The sequence below is a fragment of the Phacochoerus africanus genome, chromosome 8, assembly GCF_016906955.1.
Source record: "Phacochoerus africanus isolate WHEZ1 chromosome 8, ROS_Pafr_v1, whole genome shotgun sequence".
Classification (NCBI taxonomy): Eukaryota; Metazoa; Chordata; class Mammalia; order Artiodactyla; family Suidae; genus Phacochoerus; species Phacochoerus africanus.
In genome coordinates, this window is record NC_062551.1 from 132,666,186 (window position 1) to 132,683,893 (window position 17,708).

General features: G+C 33.1%; 1 pseudogene; it reads left to right on the top strand.

Moving 5' to 3' along the window:
- The first annotated feature begins 4,159 nt into the window (after positions 1–4,159).
- Positions 4,160–17,307, top strand: LOC125133380 (ubiquitin-conjugating enzyme E2 variant 1-like; annotated as a pseudogene).
- Positions 17,308–17,708: the final 401 nt, after the last annotated feature.

The window sequence follows — 17,708 nt, forward strand, 5'->3', positions numbered from 1 at the left end:
TTGGAATTCCTTGAATTTTAGACAGATCATTCCACCTCTAATTCCATGGTTACATAACATTATTCCAGTGTGTATGTGTGTCAGTGTCCAAAGTTTCCTCTTCTTATGAAGACACCAATCACCAGATGAGGGCCCACACTCAATCCAGCATGACCTCATTTTAACTGTATTACCTTCGTAAAAACTTATTTCCAAATAAGGCCACATTCACAGAGATCAGGGTTTAAGACTTCAACATATTTTTGGAGAAAGATACAATTCCATTCACTTGGAGAAAGATACAATACAATTCAATTCACAACAACTATAATACTTTAAGAATTTTTCAATCTAGTCATTATTAAAGAGATGTTGGAAAATGACAATTAAGTTGGATATGCTATGTGAATAGCAAATTGATTCTGTATAATGGATTGATTAATCAATTAATTTATATCACAATTCTTTGGACATTTGAGTTTTTATTTTAAATTGAAATTTTTGTTAAGATAATTTAGGTAACCATTTTAAAATCATTTTATTTTATTTTATTTTGATTTTTAAGGCCGCACCTGTGGCATATGGAAGTTCCCAGGCTAGGGGTCGAATCCGAGCTGTAGCTGCCAGCCTACACCACAACCATAGCAATGTGGGTTCTAAGCCACATCTTTGAACTACACCACAGCTCATGGCAATGTGGGATCCTTAACCCACTGAGAGAGGCCAGGGATCGAACCCATATCCTCATGGATCCTAGTCAGGGTCGTTAACTGCTGAGCCACAAACAGGACTCCCTTAAAATCCTTTTTAAATATTTAGATTATTTTAAAACAATGCAGAGAGGTCTGGTCTACCCTTTATGTAGTTCCCCCCAGGGACAACATCCTACCAATTATGGTAAAATATCACAGTCGGGATACTGACATTGATATAGTCCACCAATCTTATTCAGATTTCCCTAGTTTTATTTGTGCTCATATGTGTGTCTACTTAGCTCTACACAATTTTATAACATGGGCCTGTTTATGTATCTACCATTGTAGTCAATCATACAGAATGATTCTATCACCATAGTAACCTGTATGTTACCCTTTTATAATCATAACCCTTCTTTTCTGCCCCTACTTCCTCACCTCTAACCCTTGGCAATTACTAACTAGTTTTCCATTTCTAAAACATTGTCATTTAAAAATTTTATGTAGGAGTTCCCGTCGTGGCGCAGTGGTTAACGAATCCGACTAGGAACCATGAGGTTGCGGGTTCGGTCCCTGCCCTTGCTCAGTGGGTTAATGATCCGGTGTTGCCGTGAGCTGTGGTGTGGGTTGCAGACGCGGCTCAGATCCCGCATTGCTGTGGCTCTGGCATAGGCCAGTGGCTACAGCTCCAATTCGACCCCTAGCCTGGTAACCTCCATATGCCGCAGGAGCGGCCCAAAGAAATAGCAAAAAGACAAAAAATAAAAAAATTAAAAAAAATAAAAATTTTATGTAAATGCAATGTACAGTATAGAATTTTTTGAGACTGGCTTTTTTTCACTCAGCATAATTCCCTACAGATTCATCCAAGTTGTTGCTTGTTATTAATATTCATTTTTATTGCTGAACAGCATTCCATGATATGCATGCATCAGTTTATTTAACTATTCCAGTGGTTCTATTTCTTATTTTATTTAAAAAATTTTTTATTCTTCAATTTTTTTCAGTGGTTCTAGGAGTATAATTTTATTTTAATTATTGTTTAGATAGAAATAACTTTCCTGAGTTCATTCCAAATATTTCTAGGTTTATTTTCCAAAGCTCTTATGAAATTTGTTTTAGAGTTTGTGTAAGAGTTTTGTAGTGGTTTTATATCAGTACTCAGGAATTTTTGTGATGGGTTTGAGTGGGGACAATTTGAAATTGTAGATTGTTAAACCATAGAAGGAGGGGCAGAACTTTGGACATTGTTCATTCAATTAATTCCCTTCCCTTTCCCCCTTCCAGTTTTTCCAGTGAATTATTGTGTCAAGAGTACAGTGTTAAATCATCTCACCCATTTAAAAAGTGAGAGAAATAATATGTATTTACATAAAAGATGTTTTTACTACTCATTATATGTATGAGAACAAGGTATATTAGTTAATATTATGTTAAAATGACCTCATTGTGTAGAACTTCAAAAAAAAATGGTAATCACTATAATCAGGTTTTTCTTAAATGCAAAAAAAAAAAGAGAGTTTGTATAATTAAAATGGAGAAATAACCATATGTTTTGTCAAAAATGATTCTCCAGGGCAAACTTGTTATATCTTGTTCTTTTCTCTCTTTTCACATTATGTTTGGCATCTAACCCAATCTTCTCTTCAAAGGAAAATAAAAGAAGGTTATAATTTATTTAGTTGATTCTGTATCAGAAACTTTACCTAAATTGCAATCCCAGTTAGTCTTCACAAAATCTCTATGAGAAAATAATTCTGTTTATTTTTTATAAATATTAAAATGTAAGCTCAGAACAAGTATAGGACATTCATATGATTAAGAGTACTTATTTTGATGTTATACATATCTGCATTGACACTCAGTTCCACTATTACTACTGATTAGATCAGATAGTACAGGTAAGTTAAATAAAACCTCTTGAACTCAAATTTTCTCATATGTGTCACAGGGCTGATAATATCTATAAATTTTTTAAAAATAATTTAATCAAGGTATATAAAGATCACTCAAGATATTGCCTGGAGTGAGCTCCATTCCTAGAAAATAAAATAATTATTTTAAAATGTTAACATTTTAAATTAAATTAAAATTGATTAAAAATATTTAAAAGATAATAGCTGAAAAATTACAGAAATCTCCAGATGTAGGTCTAGATGTGTATCAGTTAGACTGAGCTAGGTTTGGATGCTATAACAAATCACCCTAAATCTCAGTTGCTAGAAAAACAAAGGATCACTTCCTTCTTTTACTGCATGTCTATCTTGGATCAGCAGATGGTTTCTACTTGTTTCAGTCAATTAGAAACATAATTTAACAGTGCCCGGAACATTTTCATTGTTGCCAGGTACCATACCAGGGAAAAACTGCTATCATGAAGTATCCATTGTCTCCTAAGACTGCCTACAAATGACTGCTCACTGTTCTTTTTCATTGGTAAAAGTACATTACATGACCACATTTGAAATCAAGGGCCATAGAAAGTGCCATCTTGTCAGGTACCCAAAACCTGAAAGAGCACTGGTAGTTTTATTAACAGTCCCAAAACCCTTATCCATTATTCTGTAACAATTCCAAGTTCTTTATATTCCTCTTTTTCAGGGTGCTAGCAAAAGAAAAATTTGAAAAATTACTAATTCCCATATGGAACATTTTTATGGACACTCACAATGATGGGGAAAATGTTTTATAAAAAGGAATGAAATGGCATTTTCTTCCTTACCTCCACATATATGCCCATACATTCATTCCTAAAACCAACATGGGGTCTTTATATATGTTGGGCATTTATTAGAACACTCATCATTCTCATTTTGTAAGTCAGGTACACCACCCTGGTAGGAAAAATAAAAAAGATGAAAACTACAATTCCCAGTGAAACAACTGACAGAAAAATAAACAACAACAAAAACCCAAAACATAAAAACAACAAACAGTGGTCATGCTTAGCCAACTCAAATGATGTGAAATAAAAAATAAAAAAAAAAGAAAAGAATGAAAGAAAAAAAATTACTCACCATTGTCTAAGCTGTTCAACATTTGAAAATGATATATTGTCAGGCTACCTGACAATAAAACAGAGCTTATAAGTGGAATGTACTGAAAACTCTGTAACTGAAAGCTATTAGTGTGTTGGCAAAGCTGTCAGCTGAGACATTTTTTTCCTATCAGTGGAAAGTAAATGAGGGTAGATTTTAGAGATATATGAATACAATTTGGTGTCACACATACTCATATAAATATCCTTTATCTCACACCGAGAAACTAATAAAAGTTGTTGCTTTAATTTGCCACTTATTCTTGATAAGTGGAGATAAAATGTGCTTATATAAAAGAATTAATTATTTTATTTAAAAATACAGTATATGCTTAGTTACAACAACTAATATAAGAATGTATATAAACTATGAAATCTATTCGGAGCACAAAGGATGTGCTTGATTACTCTACCACAAAGGACTTAAGTAGAAGATTTAAATTTCTTGATGGGCAAAGGTGTTGAACATGAAGAAGAGAAGATGAAGCATGAGGAGTTGGTGGTAATAGCAGGGATTTTCTCTTGTTGGCTGAATGTTTTTAAGGTCAAGCCCACAATCACTAACAAATGCAAAAAGGCCCCAGGATACAACTCAGACCACTCTCAATTGACCTTCTAACCACAAGAAATTATTCAGTGATTATTGCTAGTCTTTCACTTTAGATATATTTTTAATCATTTCAAAAACCCCATGAAATATTAATATCCCAGGTGTAAGGAAGAAAAACCTTACTCAGAGAAATTAAGCAACTTATTCAAGGTGTGACGTGTGTAGTGATTTGAATTTTGGTTCTCACATATGCTTTAGTCATGCTGGACTTTGTTTAGTGTCAGGAATGTTCCTAGCCCTTTGATTCCCCACTTTGATACATACACACAGAAGAAAACCATGAAATGGGAAACCCAGTAATGTAAGGAAGGTTTCAGTCCATGACTTCTCAAACTCCCTGCTAGAAAGAATCAGGTTTTTGTTTCTTTTAATTTCTTTTGTTTTTTCCAATTCGTTTCAAGATCAATGCATTGTAAAACACTATAAAAACAAATTACTTTCAAATTCTGGATTTACGTCATTGTTGACTGGCTTAAAACATATTTATGACTGACACTCATTTATAGACCACACTTTTCATAGCACTGCATTAGACAATGCGTGATCCACGTACATATTTTTCAGAGTGTTATCTGTGTAATACAGATTAATAGGTGTCCAACCTGGGAGATTAATGTCTAACATACAGTCAAATAGAGTTTTTCCTGAATTTTATTAATATTTATAAATTACTATGGAGAGAGGGAGGAATGACTACTTAGAATTTCACAGAGAAATTTTTCTAAAATTTCTCTTCAGACTTTGATCCTAGGCTTTAATTATTCTGATTTAAAGAAGCAATTAGAAGTACATACCCTGTCTATTCATGCAACACTCTCATTATAAATAATCACATCACCCTGTTCCAGTCTTTTCCTGAAACTACCACACTAGTTGGCCATACTGGGCCAGTCTCATACAGCCTAAGATCTTGGCTCATTTTTCTATCCCTCTGCCATGTAATCTTAAAAAAAATAAATAAAAAGAGGGGGGTGAAGAGGGAGTATTAACTGTGTCTACCCCATGAACTTATTTATTAAAAACATTAATATATACTATATTTGGCATAGGACAATGCAATGGAACTGTTAGGACCTTTTCTTTTTCCTCTCATAAAGGGAACCCTAAATAATTTCCTGGGAAATATAGTTCATTGTATTTAAAAATCTGTTTTTAAAAAATCTTTTTTTTTTAATCCAATCTTAAAATCTTTTAATTGGAGCTGATTAGACCACTTACCTTTAATATAACTGTTGATATGGTTGCATTTAAATCTACCATATTGCTCTTCTTTTTGTCTAATTACCTAGTTATTTGGCTTTTTCTTCCTTGTTTGCTTGATGATTTTTCTAAATCCCATTTATCTCCTATGCTGGTTTATGAACCATAACTGATGTAACTGTTCTAATATTTTTAATGGTTGCTCTAGACTTTTTAACTTTAACCTATGATAATCTACTTTCAAGTTGTATTATAAAATTTGATGTATAGGAGCTCTATAATGCTGTACTTCTATTTCTTTCCCCCAATTTTTTGTTATTGTTGCCATGCATTTTACTTTTTCATAGGTTAAAAACCACACAAATTATAATTATTTTTGCTTTAGATAACCAATAATTCTTTAAAGATATTTAAACCCTAAGAAAAACATTATGCTTATCTTCATAGTTATCATTCTCATGCTTTGTCAAGCAGACCTCACTGTGGTATCCTTTTCCACTTGCCTGATGGTCGGTCTTCTTTTAGGATTTCTTTAGTATTGGTCTGATGCTGATAAATTATTTCAGAATTTGCATGTATAACTGTCTTTATTTTACCTCTATTTTTAAAAGATATTGTTGGGTATCAGAATATAGCATAACAGTAATTTTTGTTTAGTAATTTAAAGATTCTGTTCTCCTACCTTCTGGTTAATGTTTTTTGAAAAGTAACCTCATTCTTATTTTTGTTCCTCTGAAAAAAATGTGTCTTCTTTTTTGGCTATTTTTATGATTTTCTATTTGATATTGGTGATTTGATTATTCTGTGCCTTAATGTACTAGAGTGTATTGAGCTTCTTTAATATGTGATTTACAGTGTTCATCTAATTTGGGAAAATTCAGGTATTCTTCTTCAAATAATTTTCTAAACCCCACTCTTCTTTATAAAGTATAATTACACATGTATCAACACTTGAAGTTGTCTCAAAACTCACTAATACTTTTTTTCATTTTTCTTTCCTTTTTCTATATTTTATCATAAATAATTTATGTTCCTATGTTTTCAAGTTCACTATATTTCTTCTGCAATGTCTAATCTGCTGCTATGTAAAGTATTTGTCACAAGATAAGTGCTATGTAACTGCTAGGTAACATAATAATTTGTCTCAGACAATATAGTTTTGAACCCTAAATTTTCAGTTTGGGTCTCTTTTCTATCTTCTGTGTCTCCAGTTAACTTTGTGAACATGCACAATACAAAAATAATAACTGTCTTAATGTCCTTTTCTGCTACTTCTAATACCTGTATTTAGATTTCCAACAATTGATTTATCTTTTCAGTAAGGCTTGTATTTTCCTGCCTCTTTGCAAACCTGGAAATGTTTTATATGTTATTGGACTTTGAAAATTTTACTTTGTTGAGTGCTGGGTATTTTTAAATTCTTATAGATATTTTTGAAATTTGTTTTATAATGCAGTTATATTATTTAGAAACATTTTGATCCTTCAGGGTTTGCTTTAATCTTTATTATACAAAGACAGAGCAGCATTTAGTCTAGGTATAATTTGTCCAACTGTTGAGACAAAACCATTCTGATTATTCTGCATGATATTCCCTTATGAATTAGAAAGCTGTGTATTCTGTGTTGTATAAATAGACATCTCCAACACTGTGAGAATTTAGAAATTTTTTCCCTCTAAACCTTTCAGTTGCTTCTTTATTCTGGATTTGGGGTATTTTTCCTCTCACATATATGTTGATAGTATATAAAGTTTAAGACATGAGGGGCTTCCTCTGGGGTCTTTGGAGATCTCTCCCTAAAGAGTTCTCTCCTCTTTGGTACTCTACTCTGGAAACTCTAGTTTTGTGCTCTCTGAATAAGTTTTCTTCATCTTAGAAAAAGTACTTATTTCTCTAGACCCCCTCTCTGAGCTATAGGCAAGAAACTCCATAGCCAGAAAGCTGGAGCACTAATTAAGCTAATCTCATTTGCTTCCCGTCGCTTGTGGATTACTGTCCTTTGTTGTCTGATGGCTCCTATCTTCACTGTTCAGTTTTGTTGTTGGTTTTTTCTTTCTTTTTTTAGTTAGTTCAGGCAGGAAGGTAAATCGGACCCCTATTTTTCTTTCATTGAATATAATCTTATCTTATTGTTCTTCTGGAAATTACTTATATATAAGATACTCCACAATATTACATTAGAAAAAGAAAAAAATTGGGGAAAGCTTTGACATTTTATCCTATATCCATAAATCTTGCAGAAATACAAAACCTATTTAATCAGAATTTGACAAATTAAGAGCAAGTCCAGTGTTTTTAGAAATCAATCAGTATCTTCGGGCTATTTCTTGTAGTTTAGTGGTTGTATCTTAGAGACCAAAGCCTTTTTTTTTTTCAGGGCCGCACCCATGGCATATGGAAGTCACTAGACTAGGGGTCAAATAGGAGCTGCAGCTGCTGGCCTACACCATACCCACAGCAATGTGGGATCCAAGCCATGTCTGTGACCTATACCACAGCTCACGGCAGAAACGGAACCTTAACCCACTGAGGGAGGCCAGGGATCAAACCCACAGCATCATGGATCCTCGTTGGGTTCATTAACTGTTGACGCAGTGGTTAACGAATCCGACTAGGAACCATGAAGTTGCGGGTTCGGTCCCTGCCCTTGCTCAGTGGGTTAACGATCCGGCGTTGCCGTGAGCTGTGGTGTAGGTTGCAGACACGGCTCGGATCCCGCGTTGCTGTGGCTCCGGCATAGGCCGGTGGCTACAGCTCCGATTCGACCCCTAGCCTTGGAACCTCCATATGCCGTGGGAGCGGCCCAAGAAATAGCAAAAAGACCAAAAAAAACAAAACAAAACAAAACTATTGAGCCGCAAAGGGAACTTATGACCAAAGTCTTAAGTTAAGGCTAAAAACTGCTTAAGTAGGAATGAATAATAGTTCTTGCTTATATTTTGAAATATTTCCTATGTAGTAATGTTTGTTCAAGATAATTGAACTCTGATATCAGAATATATATTTTTAAAATATAGGGACCTTCTTGTTGATAAGATATGAATACTATTAAAATATATGAAGATGGTCAACAAGAAATTCCACACTGTAAGCATAATATTCTCCACCTACATGTGACTACTGAGTACTTGAAAACAGGCTAGTATTACTAAGAAAATGGATTTTAAAATTTATTTACTATTTACTGAATTTTTAAATTTAAGATGGAAAAATGTTCAGCTGTAAATGTTTTACCCTTATATGTACATTAATATTTCTGATGAAAATTTAGAGTTCAAATTGAGATATAACTGTTAAATATATAGCATACTTAAAGACTTTATAGGAAAAACAAGGCCTACAATTTGTTCTTAATGATTTTTCATATTGATTACAAACTTAAATAATCTTTTGAATATATTGGGTTAAATAAAATAATTATTATGATCATATTAATTATTTTTACTTCTTTTTAATGGAAAACAGAAAAACCACATAGAAGCCTAATATTTCTATTGGCTTAGTGCTTATATAAAGATTATATTTGATATGTATATTATGTATTTAATTCATTAAGAAATGCTTTGAAAAGTCACCATAATTTTATAATTGACCAATAAGCTAAGTGAATTTAAACTATCACCAACTCCCCAATATAAGAGAAGTCCTACATACCAAAATTTTTACTACAATTGCAGATCTGATAAGTGTCACTGAATCTTGCTACTTAGGCATACATTTTTAAATGATGCCTTAATCACTATAAATCACAGGATTAAAAAAATTAGACAACCAGTCTGTCTTTTGGAAAACAGAGAGAAAGAAGGGCCAAAGTGTCATCAAGGCTCTAGACGTTACTAACCAGCAGTTTAATGTTCAACAGTTTATTCAGACCCTGAGTCCTTAGAGAATTTAACTAGGTGATAAACTCCTTTGTACATTAATTTCATAAATATGAAAAGAAATAAATCAGCTAATATATATTGAGTACCACTATGTGAAGAACACATTAAAAATGTATGCTTAGGGAACGTGATTTAAACAAAACAATTTGTGAACAAATGTCTTAAATATGATAGTGATTATCTGAGTCATAATAAGATAGCCCTGAATTTGAGTTTTGGAAAATGTTTTAAGGTAAAGGCTAGGCTATTTTAACAAAGTGTATAGAATAGAAGTTTATCTCCCTTTCAAGTACTGTCTGGTCAGTTCAGGATTGCAAAGCAGTGCTACTAAAGACTGTCACTTAATGGCTTAGGCTAATTCTTTACTTCTGTATGATCCCCTAGGGTACTGATTTTGTCTCTATGGCTAAATGTAGATTGCTGCAGTATCCACATGCTGATTTATGGGAGGAAGGTAAAATAAATCCCAGGAAATCAATTTATTTTTTTTAAACAAGTCATATAGAAGGTGCACATATTACTTCTGCTTAAATACCATGAGTGAGAATTTAGTGACATGGCCACATAAGCTACAAGGGAGGCTGGAAAATGTATTCCCAGGTGGTCAGTTTTCTGCCCAGTGAAAATTCTTTAGTTGGTCAATAGTGGGAATAATGAGGCTTATTAGAGATAAAGAAACCTGGTTCTAATTGATTGTATAAGAGCATGGGCCTATGCTCTAGCACATGTGCACTGTTGCACAATGATAACAATATTCTGCAAGAATGCAAAATGGCCCAGTAAGAGTAATTCATTGTCAAATACATGTATATAACATGGCAAGATTTTAATACCAAATGTAGATTTTTTTTACTTGTGTAATTTCTGCTTGAAATGCTTAAGGAAGGTATAATTTATTGTGGTAATCTTAAAGGGAACCCCAGAATTATGAAAAATTCTGATCCTATTCAATCTGGTTGCATTATCATTTTTCATTATAGTACAACTATAGAGATCTTTGGAGAAAAGGGAGAATGAGTTTTGCAGAACAATTCATAAATTTTATTCCTACCTCCATTATTTCAGAAGTTTGACTTCAAGAAAATTACATAGTCTCTCTGAGCCTTACTTTTCCAATATGTAAAAATGTAGGAAGAGAACATATTTCCAATAGCTTTTGTAAAGATTAAATAAAAAATACATATATGAAACTTCCTAGAATATTGTTATCATACTTTATGTGGATGAAAAAATCAAGATAAATGATTTGGTTTTAGTTGGGTTTTAGGTTATGTACCATTATAACCATAAGTATATTTTGTGTGAAAAACTTTAACAAGTAGTTTTTGGAAGAGATCAAGTCATACGTCTTGCAAGCCATAATAAGGATTTTGGACGTTATTGTGAAGCAGTGAGAAGCCATTGAAGAGTTTAAAGGAGGGCAGTCATAGGATTAAATCTTCACATTTTACAAATGTAGCTAATTTAGCTACGATGTGTAAAGAAATTAAAAGATATTTTGAAAAATTAAAGTGAAAATAAAACCAATCAAAATTTGTAGGATGTAGCAAAAAATGCTTAAAGGGAAATTGGTACTACTAATTGTATATAGGAGGAAAAAAGATCTAAAATAATAATCTCTTTCTGTCTTATGAAACTAGAAAGAGAAGCACATGCTAAATCGTAAACAAAGAGAAAAAAAGGAAATAATAAATAGGGCAGAAATCAATGAAATTGAAATTGGAAAATCAAAACAAAAAAAGAATGAAACCAAAAGCTATTCCTTTGAAAAGATCAATAAAATCTATAATCCTCTAGCCAGATTAACCAAGAAGAAAAGTTAGAGAACATGCAATCCTAATATTGAAAATAAGGGCAAATCTTGTGGAAATTAAAAGGATAATAAGGACATGCTATGAATATCTTTATAACTCTAAATTTGATAGTCTCAATGAAATGGACCAATTACTAAAAGATACAATCTGCTAAAACTAATACCAAAAGAAATAGATGATATGAATTGTCCTATATCTGTTAAAGGAACTGAATCAAAAATTGATAACCTTCCAAAAAAGAAAAAAAAATGAGGCCCAGATTCATTCATTGGTAAATTCTACAAAGCATTTAAAGAAGGAATATCAATTTTCTATAATTTCTTGTAAAGAAAAAAGGAAGTATTTCCTATCTGTATAGGATAGGGAGCAGAGGAAGTAATTCCTAGCTCATTCTATGAAATTAGCATGACCCTAATCCCAAAACCAGGCAAAGACATTACAAGAAAAGACGCTAGAGACCAATGTCTATCATGAATATAAATATTGTTGCAAAAATTCTCAACAAAATATTAGCGAATCAAATCCTACAATGTATAAAATGAATTTTACATGATGAATCAAATCCCACAATGTAAAAAGAGAATTGTACATGATGACCAAGGACTAAGTGGGATTTATCCTATTTAAGTAAGACTCACTAAACATTTGAAAATCAATTAATATAACCTATCACAATCAATAGTCTATAGAGAAAACAACTACATTATCATATAACAGGTGAAGAAAAAGCACTTGTTAACATCCTCCACCAATTCATAAAAAAAACTCTTAGTAAACTTTGAATAGAAGGAAACTAACTCTACAGAAAGCCTACAGCTAATATCATACTTAATGTATATTAATATATTAGTACACTAATGGTGAGAAACTTGAAGCTTTCCAACTAAGATCAGGAACAAGGCAAGGATGTCTCCCCTTATCACTCCTTTTTAATATTTTTCTCAAAGTTCTAGCTATGTACTAATATAAGAAAAAGAAATTATAAAGATTAGGAAAAAAGAAATAAAACTGTCTTTTTTTTTTTTTTGTCTCTTGTCCTTTTTAGGGGCCACAACCACAACATATGGAAGTTCCCAGGCTAGGGTCTAATCAGAGCTGTAGCTGCTGGCCTACACCACAGCCACAGCAATGCCAGATCCGAGCCACATCTGTAACCTACACCACAGCTCACGGAAATGCCAGATCCTCAACCCACTAGTGAGGCCAGGGATCAAACCCGCAACCTCACAGTTCCTAGTGGGATTCATTTCCACTGCACCATGACAGGAACACCAAAACTGTCTTTTTATATAGACCAAAAAAAAAAAAAATCATCTATGCAAAAAATCTGAAAGAATTGCCAAAAAAAAAAAAAATCCTCTGGAACTATTAAGTGATTGTAGCAAGGTTGCAGGATGCAGGCAATCTTGGACGCAGGATTCAATACAGTCAACTGATTTTCTATATACTAGCAATAAGCAATTAGAATTTGAAATTTAAAATAAAATAACATTTATATTATCACCCCTCAAATATTCCATGTTCGCGGATGTTCAGATGTTCACAGACTGGATGTTATCAAGATGTCCTTTCTTTCCTATTTATTTGTTTTTTATTTTTTTTAATTTGTTTTTGTTTTTGTTTTTTTTTTTGGCTATGTCTATACCAAGTGGAAGTCTCTGGGCCAGAGACTGAACCCATGCCACAGCAGTGACCTAGGCCACTGCAGTAACAATGTCAGATTCTTAACCTGCGGTCCAACAAGAGAATACCCGCAAGTTGATTTATTGATTCAATGAGATCATAATTATAATCCCAGCAAGTCACTTTGTGAATATTGACAAACTGATTCTAAAATATATATGGAAAGGAAAAAAACCTAGAATAACCAACACAACCTAGAAGGAGAACAAAGTTGAAATGCTGATGCTACTTGACTCTAAGACTCACTATAGAGCTACAATAATCTAGACAGTGTAGTACTGATGAAAAACCAAATCAGTGAAACTGAATAGAGAGCTCAGAAATAGCTCTGAGTAAATATAAATTTAGTCAACAGATTTTTGACCAAAGACCAAAGGCAATACAATGGATCAAAGATGAGATTCTCAACAAATTATTCTGGAACAATTGGATATACATATACAAAGAAAAAAAAAAAAAGAATCCAGACACAGACCTTATACCCTTCACCAAAATTAGCTCAAAATAGATCATAAACATAAATGTAAAACTTTAAAACTTTTAGAAAATAACATAACTGAAAATCTAGATAGCGTTGACTGTGACTATGATTTTTTGATATAACAGGAAGGGTACAATCCATGAAAGAAGAAAATTGATAAGCTGAACTTCATTAAAATTAAAAACTCTTCTGCAAACATCAATAGAATAAGACAAATCATAGACTAAGAGGAAATATTATAAAAGACATCTGATAAAATATTATTATATGAAAAATATGAACTTAATAATGAGAAAATCCAATTAAGAAATGGGCCTAAGGTCTCAACAAATGCATTACTGAATAAGATATATAGATGGAAAATAAGTGTATGAAAAGATGTTCCACCTTGTATGTCATCAGGGAAATGCAAATTAAAACAGCACTGAGATAACACTGCATACCTATTAGAATGGCCAATACCTGGAACTCTGACAACTTCAAATGCTGGTGAAGATATGGAGCAACAGGAAATATCATACATTGCTGGTGGAAATGGAAATGGTACAGACCCTTTGGAAAACAGTTTGTCACATTTCTTACAAAACTAAACTTAAAAGATGATCTAGAAATCACTCTCCTTGGTATTTACCCAAAGAAGCTGAAAATTTTATCCAAACAGAAACGTTCACAGAGATGTTTAAAGCAACTTTAGTCACAATCACCTATACTTGGAAGCAATGAAGATGTTCTTCAGTAGGTGAATGGAAAATAAAATGTGTTCTATTCAGACATTGGAAAATTATTTAGCACTCAAAATAAACAAGATTTCAAGACAAGGAAAAACATGGAGAAAACCTAAAGGCATATTTCTAAGTGAATAAAGCCAATCTGAAAAGACCATATACTCTATGATTTCATTTACATGATATTTTGGAAAAGGCAAAACTTTAGGAGACAGAAAAAAAAATCAGTAGTTGCCCAGTGTTAGGTGGGGGGATGGCAGAACACAGAGGATTTTTAGGGGAGTGAATATACTCATTAGGATACTATAATGGTAGATACATGTCATTATATATTTGTCCATACTCATAGAATGTACTACATCAAGATTAAACTGTCAACTATGGACCCAGGTGATGATGATGTGTCAATATAGATTCATCAGTTGCAACAAATGTACCACTCTGGTGGAAGGTGTTAAGTGGAGAGGTCAATTCATGTGTACGTTCAGAGAGTATACCAGAATCTCTCTACTTTCTAGTCCATTTTTCTACGAATCTAAAACTACTCTTAAAAACTGTCTTAACACATACACATGCACCCCATACAGTTGTATTTACAGAAGTTTCAAAACCATCCATGGCATTACAATGTGATATTGGTCACCTTTTGTGTAAAGAACTGACAAAGTGTTTGGGAAGGGCCAAGAGGGATCCTCTTGAAATCCTCTTGGATTTCTTAACTCTGCTGATAGTCTCTTGAGATTGTTCATTTTGTGATGATTCTTGGGTCTTTACCTCTATAATATCTGTACTTCAACATTTAAAAAAAAAAAGAAAAAAAATTATCTAACCTAGAATCCCTGTTCTTATTTTTTTTTTACTCTCTCCAAGTAGAAACTATTGTTTAACTCCTATTCTTGATTGTAACCTGAGAATGCATGCCTTAAAAACTTAGAACATGGCTAAATAGGGTAGAAAGCTGAAAGATCTATGCTCAAATCAAGGTCACAGGATATGAAAGAATATAAATGAACTAAATGATTGTTATCTTGGGCCAAAACTCAATGTATACATAGGAAAAATGCACTTATTTTAATTTCCAAGGATTCTGGAAAATGTGGCATCACAGGCAGTTAAAAGTATACAGGATATTACTCACCACAGTCACATTCCCACTACAATAATTTTTATTGAGGAACATGAGTTTATATAATTTCTTTTGGAAAAAGTTTAATTGTAATGAGAGAAAATAATGTTATTATTCATTTGAATGTGTGAACATTTAATAATGACCATACAGAATTTTCAGTGGGGATTTAAAATGTGATATATGAGGGACTTTTAAGTGTAGCACATTTAATGAAATGACGGTTCACTGATTTACTAGCAAGTTTTCCTCATCTATACAACATACTTAACAGTGTTAAAGTTCTTTTCCTATGGCTATAAATAATGCCAGAAAAACTTGATAAAATGCCTCATCATATTCAATCGGATACTCACATTTATGTAGTTCAGCATGGCTATGTGCCTTTTAATGACTCATTTCATGGGAAAATAATCATTCTCTTAAACTTCCTGGAGAAAGTTCAAAATCTCTTCTGCTTGTAGGGAGAAGGAAATCTATGCAAGACCTATTATATTAAAGGAGGGGAATAAAAGGAACCTTGACAATTTTCACCTCTGAAGATGTCAGTTTATTGTTTGACATTTTCTTGACAGTTGGTTATTGAGACATAATGTGAAAACTTGGCAGAACGATGCATAGATTTTTTTCTCTAAATTGTTTTTTATTGAACTTCGCACTTTGTGTCAAACAGCTGGAGGCTAGAGGAAGGATATGCAGCCTTGAGGAAGACTGGCTGTTATGTGACTTTGACTTTGCCTACATGAAATTGCAAAATAATGAATTATTATGGGCATTAGAGGAGAATAATGGTTATTAAAAGAAGGAAGATTCCTTTTACCTGGTCTTCGAGAGCTTTAGTTTTGAAGAAGCATTTAGCACATATGGGAAGAAGTCCTATGGAGATTCAAATTACAGAACCTGATTATGTTTGTTAAAGTATAGTTCTGAGACTTGTCTAAAGGATCAAGCATAAATGGAGGTTCTAAACGTTTATTTCAGAACCTCTCATTTTCCTACATTTTCCCCTTGTTTTGAATATGTCTAGGATGACCTTGAAACTCTCATTAGTGGCCTCTAACAGTCAGCCACTATGATCAACTCTGACTGTGTAGGTATACAACCTATGTAGCAGGAAAACAAAGCATTTTTTCTCACTTAAGTGCCCCCACAATCTTTGCCATCACTTTAGTTTTCTAACTTCGTTTACTGCCATGATTCTAACCTAGTGCCATATGCTTTTGCAATTATCTTTTTAAAAAATAGGCAAAACTTACGTAAGCTGAATTTTAATTTGGAGGTAAGGAAACTGAAGGTTATATGTCACATATCTGGATTATAAGTGATACAGCTGGAGAAAACATAATTTGAGGCAAGGTTTGTTGATTCCAGAGCCAATGTTTATCCAATACTTTACTACTTGACTCTCATGCCATTCTCCTTCAGGAAAACTTAAAAAATAAACAAAAACCCTCTTACTAACTGCTAATAGTACTCATCAATAATGTTCCTTTTGTGACCAGGGGCATCTATATGTGACATGACTACTCTTAGGAGTACCATCCAACTTGAGGAATGGATTAAATTAGGTGCTTTTGGTGGTCACAAACTGTGTGTGTGTTTATACATTAAAAATAAATAGTCTGGACTTGGAGGACACTGATGCAAGACGGAGGCCACTACAGGCTCAAGAATAGATGTCCCTCATGTTGGAAGAACTCAAAGAGTGCAGGAAAAGTGTGGGTGATGGCACAATTATCTCGGGTCCAAAAAATGACACACTTGACACAAAATGGCCAGGGATTCTAATTTGTCCTCTGAGAAAAATTTACAAAAAGTAAATATCTAGTCTTAAATGGAATGTGGACCTAAATACTCAGGACCATCTTTCCCTTGTAAGATTAATAATAATAATTAATATGAATGGAGTCAATAGTTCTAACGTTGTTATGAACTCAAGAGCAATAGCTGCTAGCAAAATGGCAGAATTCCTATAGCATCAAAGTTGTCCTGTAAATGCTTTGGCACCTAATAATATCAAAAGAAAATATGAAACTCCCTCAGTCACCTGAAGGACAGTATTATAGCAATTAATCAAAGAGAAAAAAATACAAGCCCTCCTTCCCCATCTATTCTATTTAAACAGCCTTCATTTTTCACAGTAGTAAATCTTCTAGAGATGTCGTATGGACCTCAAGGTACTGGAAAGGAAACTCCCATTCAGAGTGATTTATCTTAAGATACTATAAGTGATACTTATTTTTTGTTCATTTGAAATATATAAATTGTGCCATAACAAGAAATCCTGTCAAGTGTAACTACTGTACATTTAGTTGAACTTTTGGATTAAGAAAAGACATTTAAATTGATTTCCATCAAAACTGGTGAGTCAGATCTAACTCAAGTGAGAAAAGAGACATCACATAGTCATCTTGCGTCTGATTATATGGCCTGGAATCTATGCCTTTTCTCCCATCAGCTCCCCCTGCCTCCCT